This window comes from Amblyomma mixtum, chromosome 1, assembly GCF_055824585.1.
Source record: "Amblyomma mixtum isolate Tamu chromosome 1, ASM5582458v1, whole genome shotgun sequence".
Taxonomy (NCBI): Eukaryota; Metazoa; Arthropoda; class Arachnida; order Ixodida; family Ixodidae; genus Amblyomma; species Amblyomma mixtum.
In genome coordinates, this window is record NC_143012.1 from 250,868,208 (window position 1) to 250,881,154 (window position 12,947).

Below are 12,947 nucleotides of genomic sequence, written 5' to 3' on the forward strand. Positions count from 1 at the left end.
GCAGACATGGACCTTACGGCGTCCCCGGTCGACGGCCATCTCATTCCGTCCCCTGAGGTCGGCTGGACCACCATCGGTGCCTGCCGTAAGCCTGCCTCCGCCACCCGGCCCCGCACCGAGCTCATCACAGTTGGCATCCAGCTTCCCCCTGGCACCCTCAACCCCAAGATACCGCTCTGCGACGTCCTCGCCGCAATCGTCTCCGCTGCACAACTGTCCTCCGAGAGCAGTGCGGAGATTACCCTTCAGGCCAAGCCAGCCCAAAGCCTCGTCTTTTTAAAAACTCATTCCCCTCTCACTGCCCACCTCCTGCTTTCTATCACGCATCTTCAGCTTCACGGTAAGCCTATCACCATTAAGACATATGCCCCTAATCCTCCCATCTCATGCCTCGGCGTCATCCATAACGTCGGTGGCCACTTCACCCCTGATGACCTCATGCATGATATCGAATCATTCAAAACCGATATTCTTGCTGCTCGTATGATGGGCACCACTCAGTCGGTGCTCATAACTTTCGCTGGAACCGTAATCCCCCACTTTGTGTATTTCAAACGCGTTGCCTTCCGGTGCCGTCCCCATAAGCCTAAGCCTCCCACCTGCACCCGTTGTCTCGCTCTTGGACACCGCGCCCACCAGTGTCCACAGCACAGCGTTCCGGCAAAGTGCCGTCGCTGTGCTGCTCCTCTACCCGCCGACCCTTCCGCTCATGTATGTGCCCAGCCCTGGTGCGTTCATTGCCAGGTAAACACCCACCCCTCCCTCGACCCCACTTGCCCCTTTCTCCTCGGTAAACAACGCGAGTGTGCCAAAGCTGCGTACCTACGACGCCTAGCTTTGCGCCGGGCCACGCAACCCACCCCCTCCTCCTCCTCTAATCATGAGCCTCCGTCAGCTCCGGTCACGTCACCACCAGGCTCCTACGCCGCCAAAGTTAAAGGCTCCTCGGTTCCAGCGTCCCTTTCCAGCGTCTCTTCCACTGCACCACCCTCTGCATCCCTGACTGACGAGAGCCGCTCCTTTGACCTCCGGCTCGCTATGCTGGAACGCCAGCAGCGAGAGCAACAGCGCATTTCCCACGACCTACAACAACAGATACACGCCTTGACCCAAACCCTCCAGACAACCACCTCCTCTCTTACCTCCCAGCTTACCAAGCTAAATGAGCACCTTGCCACACTCACCACTCCCTCCTCCACCGCCCAGGTCGCCCCTTTGGCTGATCTTCTCGAAACCACCACACAGGCACACCACACTCGCTTGGTTCAGCTAGAGACATCGGTTCTGCAGATTCTTACCACCCTCCAAGCACAATCCAAACAATTAGAATCCTTCACTTCTACGCTCCAATCCCTGCATGAGTCACTGCCCCCAGCCAAAAAGAAGGAACGCGTACCCTCACGAAGTTCTACCTCTACACTATCATAATGGCTTTTGGCGAGGACCTCGAGATTGTGCAGTGGAACTGCCGAAATCTGTGCCATAATAAGACCCCCCTCCACCAGTATCTACTCGCCCGCCCCTCCCTGCCCCATTTTCTTCTTCTCCAGGAGACGCGGACGGCCCGCACTGTCCCAGGCTACCGCGCCTACCATGCCGCTACGGCCACACCACTTGCGTCTATTTATGTACGTAGCGACGTGCTCGTGGAGCCACTTGATATCCCCTCCGTCCTTCTTAAATATTTAGTTGGTGTGGTCTATTACCACCCTTCTTCCCGGGTCTCACTCGCCCTTTTGTCTTTCTACAACCCCCCTGTTACCTCCTCTTTATTTTCCGCCCTGGGCAAGTTCCTTCACTCTCTTCCTTCCAACTCCCATCTCCTCTTTGGTGGCGACTTTAATGCCCCTCACACACTCTGGGGCTACCCTCAAACCCTCAAACCCGGCCGCCTCCTCCACTGTCTGGCCCAGGAACGCCACCTCACCCTTCTCAATACTCCTGGCTCCCCTACTCGAGCGGGCACTGCCTCACAGCGCCCCACGACACCCGATCTCACTTTCTCTCGGGGTTCACTTTCATTTCACTGGCAAGTGACAGCCGAAACTCTTCTCAGTGACCACTATCTTGTCCACATTTCCACCTCTCTTTCCCACATCCCTCGATGTCATCCGGTCACTCATACTGACTGGAATGCCTTCCGCGCTAATCTCGCCTCTGACTCCTTTCAATCCTACGACGACTGGACGTCGCGCATCACTGCAGCGCTCACGTCCAGTAGCCGTCGTGTTCGCTCTTGTCACCCAGTCCCAGACCCAGATCCTCACCTACTCCGTTTATGGCGTCGCCGTAAACGTCTTCAACGCTCCTTCCGCTGCCAACCCCACAATGCCCAACTTTCTTCCCGTATCACTGCTCTGCGGGCCGAGATCGTCGCCCACTGCGCCTCACTCGAGCACTCTCGTTGGAGTGCTCTTTGTGACCGTCTTGACTCTGCATTGCACTCGCGATCCACATGGTCTCTCTTCAAATCCCTCCTTGGCACTAAACCTGCCCTTGCTCCCACTCTAGCTAAAGCCCTCACTCAAGGAACTCCCTCCGATGTTTTCGATCAGCTCGCCTCTCTCTATCTCCCGCCCCCTCTGGCACCCTCCTACCCGGTGTACTGCGGTGGACCTAACCCCGATCTGGACCAATCCTTCACTCTCCGGGAGCTCGAATCGGCTCTGGCTGCTAATGCTACACGCTCGGCTCCCGGTGAGGATGCCATTACATACACCACACTTCGCAACCTTCCTGACTGCGCCAAGGAATTCCTCCTTAAAACCTACAATGATGCATGGGACAGCGGCTGCCTGCCCAGCTCCTGGACCTCCTCCCTCATTTCTATGATTCCAAAGCCGGGCAAGCCTCCCTCTCTCTCTAACCTCCGCCCAATCTCCCTGACATCATGTGTTGGTAAGACCCTTGAGCGAATGGCCCTGACTCGCCTCTCTAATTTTCTCGAGACGAGGGAGTTCTTTCCTCATTCTCTCATCGGCTTCCGACGCCACGTCTGTGCACAGGACATGTTTCTGGTTCTCCAGCACACGTTTCTGTCACCTACCCCCACTCAAATTCACGCACTTGTGACCGTCGATGTTCGCAAGGCCTTCGACGGTGTTTGCCATGACCACATCCTTTCCCAACTCGCCTCCCTAGACTGTGGCTCCCGCATGTACTGTTATATCCGCTCATTCCTCTCTAAACGTGTCGCTCGCTTTCGAGTCGACACCTATCTGTCCGACCCCCATAACCTCACCCGAGGCACTCCTCAAGGTGCTGTTCTCTCTCCTACCCTTTTCAATCTTGCTATGGCCCCTCTCGCCTCCCAGCTAGCTGAAATTCCCGACCTGCATCATATATTTTACGCCGATGACATCACTCTCTGGTGTTCGTCTGGCTCTCCCGGTCACGTACAGGACACCCTGCAACGTGGCCTAGATCTCATCGACTCCTTTCTCACCACTGCTGGCCTCTCTCCTGCTCCTGAAAAATCCGAGCTCCTTCTCCTCAACCATTCCTCATACCAGCGCTCACACAACCAATTCGTCTCTCTCTACCTTTCTGGCTCTCCCATTCCTGTCGTCAAGCAGTGCAAAGTTCTTGGCTTTCCTTTGCATGCAGCCAAGAACGTGCAAGCCCTCCACCGTGCTGTCACCACCTGCCACTCCGTAACTCACCTCCTGCGGCGCGTGGTCACTCGGCGCTCAGGTCTCCACGAGGCTCATGCGTGCCGAGTTGCCCACGCGCTGGCCCTCAACAAGGTCTTATACTTTGCACCCTACGTTTCCTTCAATCAGACTCAACTTAACGCTCTTGAGACTGCCCTTGTGGGCCTCTACAAGGCAGCTCTCAACCTCCCTATCACTACCTCTACTGCAAAGATCTTTGCAACAGGCCTCTTTCATCCTCTCCGTTCTCTGCTCTCTCTCCATCATGACTCGCAGATTGCCCGGCTTTCCCTTACCCGTCAGGGTCAGTGGTTACTAACTCAAGCGGGTATCTCGCCCCTTCCCTGCGCCCCGATTACCTCTCCTATTCCCACCCCGGCTCCCAATCTTCGCATCCTCCCCCTTCCGTCCAACATGTCCCCCGTTCTCCACGCCGGCCGTCGTCATGCGGCCGCACAGCACCATTCCCCTCTCTTTGATACCCAGGGTGTAGCTTACACGGATGCCTCCTTCGTGGCTCCTCGAGGTTCCTGCGGCTACGCCCTGTACCACCCCCACCTCCCCGCTCCTGAAACTCACACCAGCGGGCCGTTTCTACGCCCTCCAGATGCATTGTCCCTCGAGGTCCTCGCCATTGCGCATGCACTCCAGTCATTTGCCCTCCTTCCCTCTCTTCAAGAGTACACAGTCTATTCAGACTCACAAGCCGCTATACACCACATACAGAAACGCACCCTAACCCCTTCTCTTCAACAGGAGGTCGAACGAGCGGTCTCCGCATTGCAGCCTTCGATCGTTTTCCTCCGCTGGGTCCCTGGGCATTCAGGGATTGACGGCAATGAGCTGGCTCATCAGCTCGCCCGTGACACACTTTTCCGGGCACCGTTGATCCCCTGGCCCAAGCCCTCGGAGGACGGTGGGAGACTCACCCTTCGCCGCACCATAAAAGAGGTCTACCTCGAGCTCCGCCTCGACAAACGCCTTTACCCTCCCCCTCATTCATCACTCACAGTGCCGGAGGCTCGCCTTCTTCGGCACGTTCAAATGAATGCAATCATCACCCCGTCTCGCCTCTTTCTCTATCGCTATCGATCGGACCCTTCCTGTCCCAACTGCCCCTGTATCTATGCGGACCTTGCCCATTGCCTATTCTATTGCCCGGCTGCTCAGCAGTCGGGTTCCTACCCCCCACCTTCTTTATCCATCACCACCTGGCTTGACTGGCTTGGCGCTGAAGGGGAGGAAGAACAGCGACTTCTGGTCGCCCAGGCGGTCGACATGCTCGGCCTGTAAATTTTGGCCGAATAAACGTCTTCTACTACTACTACTACTACTACTTAGATAGCATTTTATTGATCCAAGATGAATATTTCCTTCTAAACGATTGTAGATAAAAATTTGTTTAATATCTGTAATCTACCTCACTGCCATGCAGAATAGACTTAGGTATTTTTGGATTCCAGGAAAACATCTAGGAAGCGTTCATGTAGTACTGGCGACGCGGAAAAAAAAGTGCTTAAGTTTAGGGAGAGTGACAGTGAGTGGCGGTTCCTTCAAGCATGTTGAAAGTTAATCTCCTAATAGATTTTACTGTGAAGGTATATTCAAAACAAACTGAAGGCAATTAGTTCGCATTAGCATTCGCTAATTTTGCTGATGTCATGCGTCGTTGCTTCTTTTTAGGCACAAAATGTTAGTAAAACTGTCCTGAAGCATGCGGCTTAGTTGAAGACCGTTTTCTTTTTATACGAGGAAACTTAAAATATGGCTCCTTTCCTCAGTTAAAAGTGCAAACAGTTCACAAACTTTAAATTGTATGCAAAAGGTCATACCTTTCCTATTTGGTGTCGTTTACTGACGACTTACAGCCTCATATATAAAAAGCACATTTTACTTCATTCTGCAGGCTCACCACAAAACAGACGAACCTACCATTGCAGTAAAGTTTACCACTCATATAACGGAAACAAGTGTGCCATTACCATAAAGCTATGGACCTTTGTGATCCGACAAGCTTTTCAGGTAGTTCTGTTTTTGTACATTTAAAGGTTTTATCTTTTTGCGAAAGCCAAGTTTTTTTTTTATAAGGTCTCGGCTCTATGTCTACCTGCTGACTGCCACTCATTCTTTTGCATCCCACATGGGTGAACCTCAAATTTTTACCACGAAACATGTAAGTAGAAATTGCTTTAAACTAATTGTCGCCGCTAATTTAAACTAAATAAATAAAATTTAAAAAATTGTTGAAGCCCACTTCTGTTCTTAAGCCTACCAAACAGACGGCAGGCTGCAAAAAAAATGTCGCCTGGTGCTTGAAACATGGAGGCGATAATCGCAGCAGACTGGTATAATATTTGCTATCGAGCAAAATCTGAAAATTTTTGAGTGTATAAATGGATTACAGTATTTTACAAATCTAACGTGAATGGCTCAAGACTTACGCAGTTGAGCCCTGTTTTTCAGTACCCCATGCTAAAAACCTCCTGACAACTTTCAGACAAATCGCCACCGTCATTCAATTAATCCGTGTTTATAAATAATCTATACACTTCATACTGTAAACCTGGCGCCAACGTATCCAGAACCGTGCAAAAACTGGCCACATTCACTGAATTGGAGTGTGATCAAACACATTCTTTATATTTCATTTCATCGGCATTAAGAGAGGTAGACCAGAATATACTGTCGATTTTCCGAAAATCCGCCATAGTTAATCGCATTCACTACGGAGAAAGTGCTTCCTTATGGTAAAAATGTAGCAAGAAAGTGTGACGTAAACTGGAATACCAGTGAAGCGGATCGCTCACGTTCCTATCGCAGTGGCTAACACAGTGCACGTAACTGCTGCCTCTGGTAGTAATAAAGGTATTTTGCTCTACGGCGTTAGGAGAAATGACGTACCAGTTGCACTGATAATTGCAGTACACGGAGTAAGCCCGAAGTAGTGCCTCGTTTGGCTAATACCTTTAAACGTTCTACAACGAGCTCTATCTCAGGCCAACTGCTGGTTTTGAGGCCGCTAAAAAAGTTGAAGTCAACGGGATTTCCGTGGAGAAAAAATGGGGGGCATGAGCTGCGATGTAATGATGAAAGTTGGTATCTCCAAACGGCAACCAAAGTTACCCACACTTGGATGGGATTTCTATGTTTTAGAGCACATTTTTATTGGAGCGCACCTCCACACCATTAAGGTTACTTCCGCGCATTGACGTTTTGCACAAATTTTATTTCTTTAAGTGGACGAGTGCATCATTGTCGCGGAGCACTCGTAGTTACTAGTTCGAAAAAAATTGTGTTGAGCGTACAAAACTTCATTCTAGCATAAAAAGTACCAAGGTCCCTGGCGCAACTAAAATCCTCACCCTCGCGAGCAGTAACAAGGCGGGAAGAATTAAAGACTCAGGTTACATTGCTATTGCAAATGAAGTTGTTTTTACTCTCTTTCCCATTTCTATTTCCTGTTTCGGAAGTATAGAAATCACTTTTGGTAACTTATCGATGTAATACGAGCAAAAGCATAATTGAAAGCTTGTTTTGTCCAACCATTTAAAAGGAAAAGGGTATATTTGGCAAAGAATAGATGTAGAAAGAAGAGATATCTATCAGCAAGTAGTCAGCTAACTTCATAACATATATGAGAATTGCGATTGCGGCAGACAATTTCGCCACATGCTACGAGTGTTCGAGGACACTCTCTAGATACCAGTCTGGCGAGGCAATTCTGGTGAAGTCCTGGAGCACGAGGACTGTAGAAAAGTTTCTCAGTGAGTGGGCCTCTGAGCCACTTTGTTGTGGTCGTCTCGATTGGATGGTTTCGGCATCAATTTCCGAGCTCCCCGCTTCCGGAGAACTACGGACTGGCGCGAAAAGCACAGCCTTCCACCATTGTTGGGAGCCAGCTTGTCAGTTCGATACAATGGAAAAGAAAGGCAGAAGTAGAAGCTCCAGAACAAGTCCCGGACGTCATGACTGCCTTCGTACCATTCCACACCACTTCGCCCTTTGTACCATTCAGAGCTGCGCTGAAGAATGCGCCAGATTGATGCGAATTCCTTCGGCGAAACGCAACGCTTGCTTCTGACTCCGTCGTTGAGAGCGATGACGTGTTTTTGAAACCAAGGGCGTGTCACTGCAACTCGAGCACGTCTGCGGGCTCACAGAGGGATGACATGAAAGATGAACGTTGTTTTTTTTCTACATGAAAGTCGGTTTTACGAGTTCTCAGCTGCCGCAATGAACTTGATGCAGAAGGTAGTTTCTTGCTAAATACCACTATATAAAAGAACTGGTTACCTCAGAATGTTATTCTTTGTTAGCTATCCTTAGTTTTGAAAGTCAACACTGACTTGAACTCAACGGCTCTTGAACGTCTCTTCTTTTTGTGCTAATATCGAACTTTTAAATATAGTTTCCTACATCACGCCGTTGGATATCACGATAAGTGAGCGGCGATATTGGCTTACTTTATTTGAAAAATATTGTTCAGGCCGTTAAGAAATGCTAATTTTGAATATGAACTTTTAAAATATAATAAGCAACACATTTTCTGCTAAAGCAAAAGCAGCAATATTTGTAAATAAAAAAAGTAACACGATCTTGTAGGCTTGGAGAAGTAACCACGAAGAGAATGAAGTTGCGTCTTTCGAAGAGTTGCTGCAAAAGCACTTCGAATAAATAAGGCCGAAAGGACGCCGAGCAGTTAGGCAACATCAGCGATTTAAAAGAATTTTTTAAATGAAAAGGCAGACGCGGGAATACTCTGTATTAAAGTACATTGATAGCAAGAGCTCGACAGTCGCGGCTGACAGTGTTTTTATACACCAGAAAAATGAATAAAGACTCCACAGATGCCACTTTTTATTTAGTCATTTTGATTTACTGACAACAGTAATTCAGTTACAAATCAGAATAGTACGTTTAAATCGTACGAAAATCAAAGAATAAGCAGGAATTTTAGTATTCGTTAAAATCGTAATTACGGCAGTTGACAATAAACTGTTTTTAAGCGGCGAAATCCCACCAGGCCTCAGCAACAAGGAATAAAACAAGAACTAAGATTTCCAGTCAACAGCCATTGTTGGCTTTTGGTGTACCATTCGCACGCGCTATTTGATTCAACAACAGTGTGAACAAGCGCAAACAAAGCTATTTCCATCAAAAGCAAACATTGTCCTCCGAGAGAGTGATGAACGTATTCTTTATTTTAGTCTAATTGTGTGCAGTATAGCTCTTTTACTGCACGAAAAGCTGACGCTACCAGAATATATTGATAGCATGAGACATTTTGCAATAAAGACAAGAGAAAAAAATGAAAAAAGCAAAAAATATTTAATACGAGCGTTAGGCGAGAGCACCAGGGAACATCAATCACGCATCAGCCTGGCACTAAACCTCGAAACAGCGACTCGCGACTTCTCTTGAGACCACAGGAGCAAGCGCAGAAACACTCTGGAGGCGACAGGCCAGGCCTCGTTCTTCCTAGCTTCCCCGCTAAGCAGCCATCAGCGCTTGTTTGTCACTGTGTTGCGTGGTGCGCTCTTACCCTGATTGCTTGGAGGCGTCGAATCCCCGAGAGAAGCTCACCCCACGCCCACGTCTCTCGCACTCCGCGGGAACCCCGGAACTCCATCTCGTATTCGTGTTATTACACGCCAGCCACGCCGAAAGACTCACACGCGAAGGCTAGGTGCCGTACGATACTTCATTCTCTGCCATTAGCCCGTGTGTATAAGAAAGAGCAAGTAAAATGCGTTAGGAACGCGCAATATAGAACGCAGAGCATCACCTATGGTCGCAATATTTTCCCTCTTTCTTTGAAAACCATAAGACAACTCTTAAAAAATAGAAGGTAGAAACAAATTTTAATGCCTATTCGCTACTGACACCAAAAAGTTTGTTTCTTTGCATTCCTTTAGAAAGAAATCGGGACATATAACGAGAAATGAAACCTAACTACGTGCTTTTAGGCGCTTGTAGATTTTTTAAGCATAGTTCATTGCATGTGGGAACAGGGAGGAGCTCTTCGTTTAAGTTTAGAGAGGAAGACGGCGCAACGTTTTGATCCTCTGTTCCTTAGCTCATGGCACTTTCAGTAGTTGGTGCATGGGATTGAGGGTGCGGGATGGCGATGGGCCCGGAGGGCCTGTTTTCAACATTTGATGTGATTGATCAGGGCTTCCCCAGGGGAGAGGGTCACTCTTACAAAGAAGCGGAACGGTTGGGGCGGAAAGTGGGGAGGAAACGGTACTCAAGACAGGATTCAGGTCCAGGGCTGGACTGAAAGAAGTTGTGGCTGTCCGAGGTGTCGCAGGAAGGGGTGCGTGAAGTAAAGAAGGAACGGGTGGACATTTGTACGCGGTGTTTCCACAAGTGAAAAAAGAGTGGAGGAGAGGGGCAGGCAAAAACTTTTACCGATTTTTGCGCTCGACATTCTTTGAAGCCTGCGCCGATGATGGGCATGAAAGATATAGGAGCTATGGTTTATGGTACTGGGGAAAAAAAAACAAAGAGAAAGAATACAAACTCTGTAGTGACTCATCTGCTACGGCAGATAAATCCTCTAATGCTACAATTACATTTTGGAGGGACAGCGTAAAGCAGCTCGTGTCACGGAAAAGCTGATGTCAGCGCTGTTGCGATTGTAACGCGAGAACCTCCAAATAAAAAATCTTTTTGTGATACCGGTAATCGAACTCAGGTATTTCCGATTGCGAGGCGAGCACGCGCAGAATACGGATCGCACCACGCTACGAAGGCTTTTTTTATTGCCTGTTTCAACATTTTACTATAGGTCACAAACAGGTTATGATCTGCACTGTACTCTGAAATTCCAGGAGCGGACATGCGTATCGCTCACATGAGACACCCAGAACAGCTTCAAAGAACACAGCTCTCCCAACAGATTGATAACTTTTCTCCAAAAGATAGCACCTTGTACTCTTCACGCAGCTTAAATACGTTTTCTTGGAAGTAATTGCGGACAAACCACGCATCTTCATCGCAATGTCGTACAACCATCCTGCTTCGCCAATACTAATAATAATCTCACTTATAAAGGTCCGGCTCAACGACCAGGAATCGTAGCCCATATACGGCGTCAGTGGTAAGTCTTTATTGTCCGCTGGAGCACGTACCAAAAGAGCAACACATCCCAGCAATCAATAAAGACATATTTGATTGACTGTGGTTCGTAGCACAACATGCATTCAGCTCCCCATGGTAAAAGCAATCTCCTCTCGTCCATCCACGTTTTAACCGGCAACGCACCAGTGTAATTTGAAGCACTTCAACTTTAGGGTGAGCTACGAAGGTTCGTTGGGCAGAACTGTATAAAAAGGGGATCAAATTATTACCTGGTGGTTTTTGGATTCGCGAGTTGTTTTTGTGTACAGATGCGCACATGAGTAATTATGAGTAAGAGAATTTTGAAACTGGACCCGATATCAATCGCGTGCTAATCTATAAAGCATTTTAGTTGACTGCCAAGAGCTTTGGTGGCGCAGCGTCATCTGCGTTGTAGAGATGAACGTAAATGCGAACAGCTTGCGCTGAGATACGATAGGTGGTGTTATGACCGTGTTCAGTTTGAGGTTGGGTTTATGAAGTTCTACGTTCCAAAGCGACTCAAGCTATGAGGAACGCCGTAGTTGAGGGCTTCGCTGTGCACTGACGTCCCTCAGGGGATAGGAATTTCAAATTGGAGGACCAGCAGACGAAACCTTTGAAGACCTCAACTAGTCCGAACGCGGAGCACGGTGATAAAACCACGGTTTCGCCCCTTCAGGCGGCAGCGTGGAGGAATCCCTCCGCGACCACTTTGGACTTCAGACGGTCAGGCAGCGGTAAACGACCCTGTGTGCGTCGTTTTGTACCGGTGTCAACCATTACGATGTCGTGAAACCCGTACCGCACGGGGGTCTGTGAGGCACGCGTCTGTGTGCTGTTGTGGCGAACGGATACGACTCCAACCGAGACGCAGACCTCCATTTCGGCCTCTCTTTCTGTCTTTCTCTTTCGCCCCAAACTTCCTCCCTTCTCTCACGGCGCGGTTGAGTTGTCCACCGATATGTGAGACAGCTACTGCGCCTTTCCTTTCCTCTTGGCACCTAAACAGTCCCCAGCAGTGGGAGGCTGCTTTGTCCAGCACCGAGCCGAATCTCCAACTTCGGCTTGTGACCTGGGCAGAGGACGTCACGCCATGCACGGCCTGGACGCCACAACCGGCAACCTGAAGGCCGCCCGCATTGCAGCTGCAAAATTTTGTTTTTTTAGGCCTTCTAATAAAAAGTTTTTCACCACCACCACTTAAAATCACAATCACAACGAAGACGCACCGCGGCCAATTCAGAGAGCAGCGTCGTTGCAGCACTTTCGTGATCTCTTCGTGTGGCGGATGGGCTGTTTTGAGAAGCCTCCTAGAGAGACTGAGCGATTTGTGTAACTGGCAAGCCGTGCGCCGAACAGGCGATGGCGTTCCTTGGACTCCCTGGAAGCGCTGCAAAACACTGTGGGGGGATGAATACTTTCCGGGAACTCCGGGAGGCACACCTTACAAACCAGTACACCCTCTTGTTGCAAACGGAAACGGGTCGCCGCCTTCTTGCTCGACTCCATATCAAACACACCACTCCCATGGAAGACAGGTTTCAGATTCCAGAAAAGTTTACAGCGCATAAATAGGAGAAAACCTTCAAGGCAGAGCCCCCCCCCCCCCCCCCCCCCTCCCTCTGGGATGAAACAGTTAAGAGCTAGCTTTGATGCACTATTCTATGTAGATGCCACACAATCGAGGACTTCCAGCAGGACGAAACGAACAGGTAGCAATTACCTCTATGGTTACAGAAATCAAGATATCCAAGGCGATAGTTTGCAGGGGACTATATTCGATGTAAACGGTGTTCTCTTCATTGCGGTATGACAACGGGCAAAACTTCCAGGCTCACGTGCTACCCATCGTCTTTTTTATCACATGATTCAAGCGCGTCCGACCAGTACCTACTAGAAAGAGAACGTCTCATCACTCTTCCTGTGAGGTCACACACCTTGTCTTGTTGACCAAAGTACGGCATGAATTTACAACACAAAGATTAAGAAGCGACGTCCATCGCTTCTTGAGCCTTGTTTTCTGATTAGATTGTGGGATATGGTCAACCGTGCAAGGTACGTGACATCAGAGCGGAGTGCTGAAGCCTTTTGTTTCTTAGAGTTATGTCTTGATGTCAGACCGCACGAAAACATTGTATGAAAATCATTTGATATATGGTCAACCGTGCAAGATGCGTGACATCAGAGCGG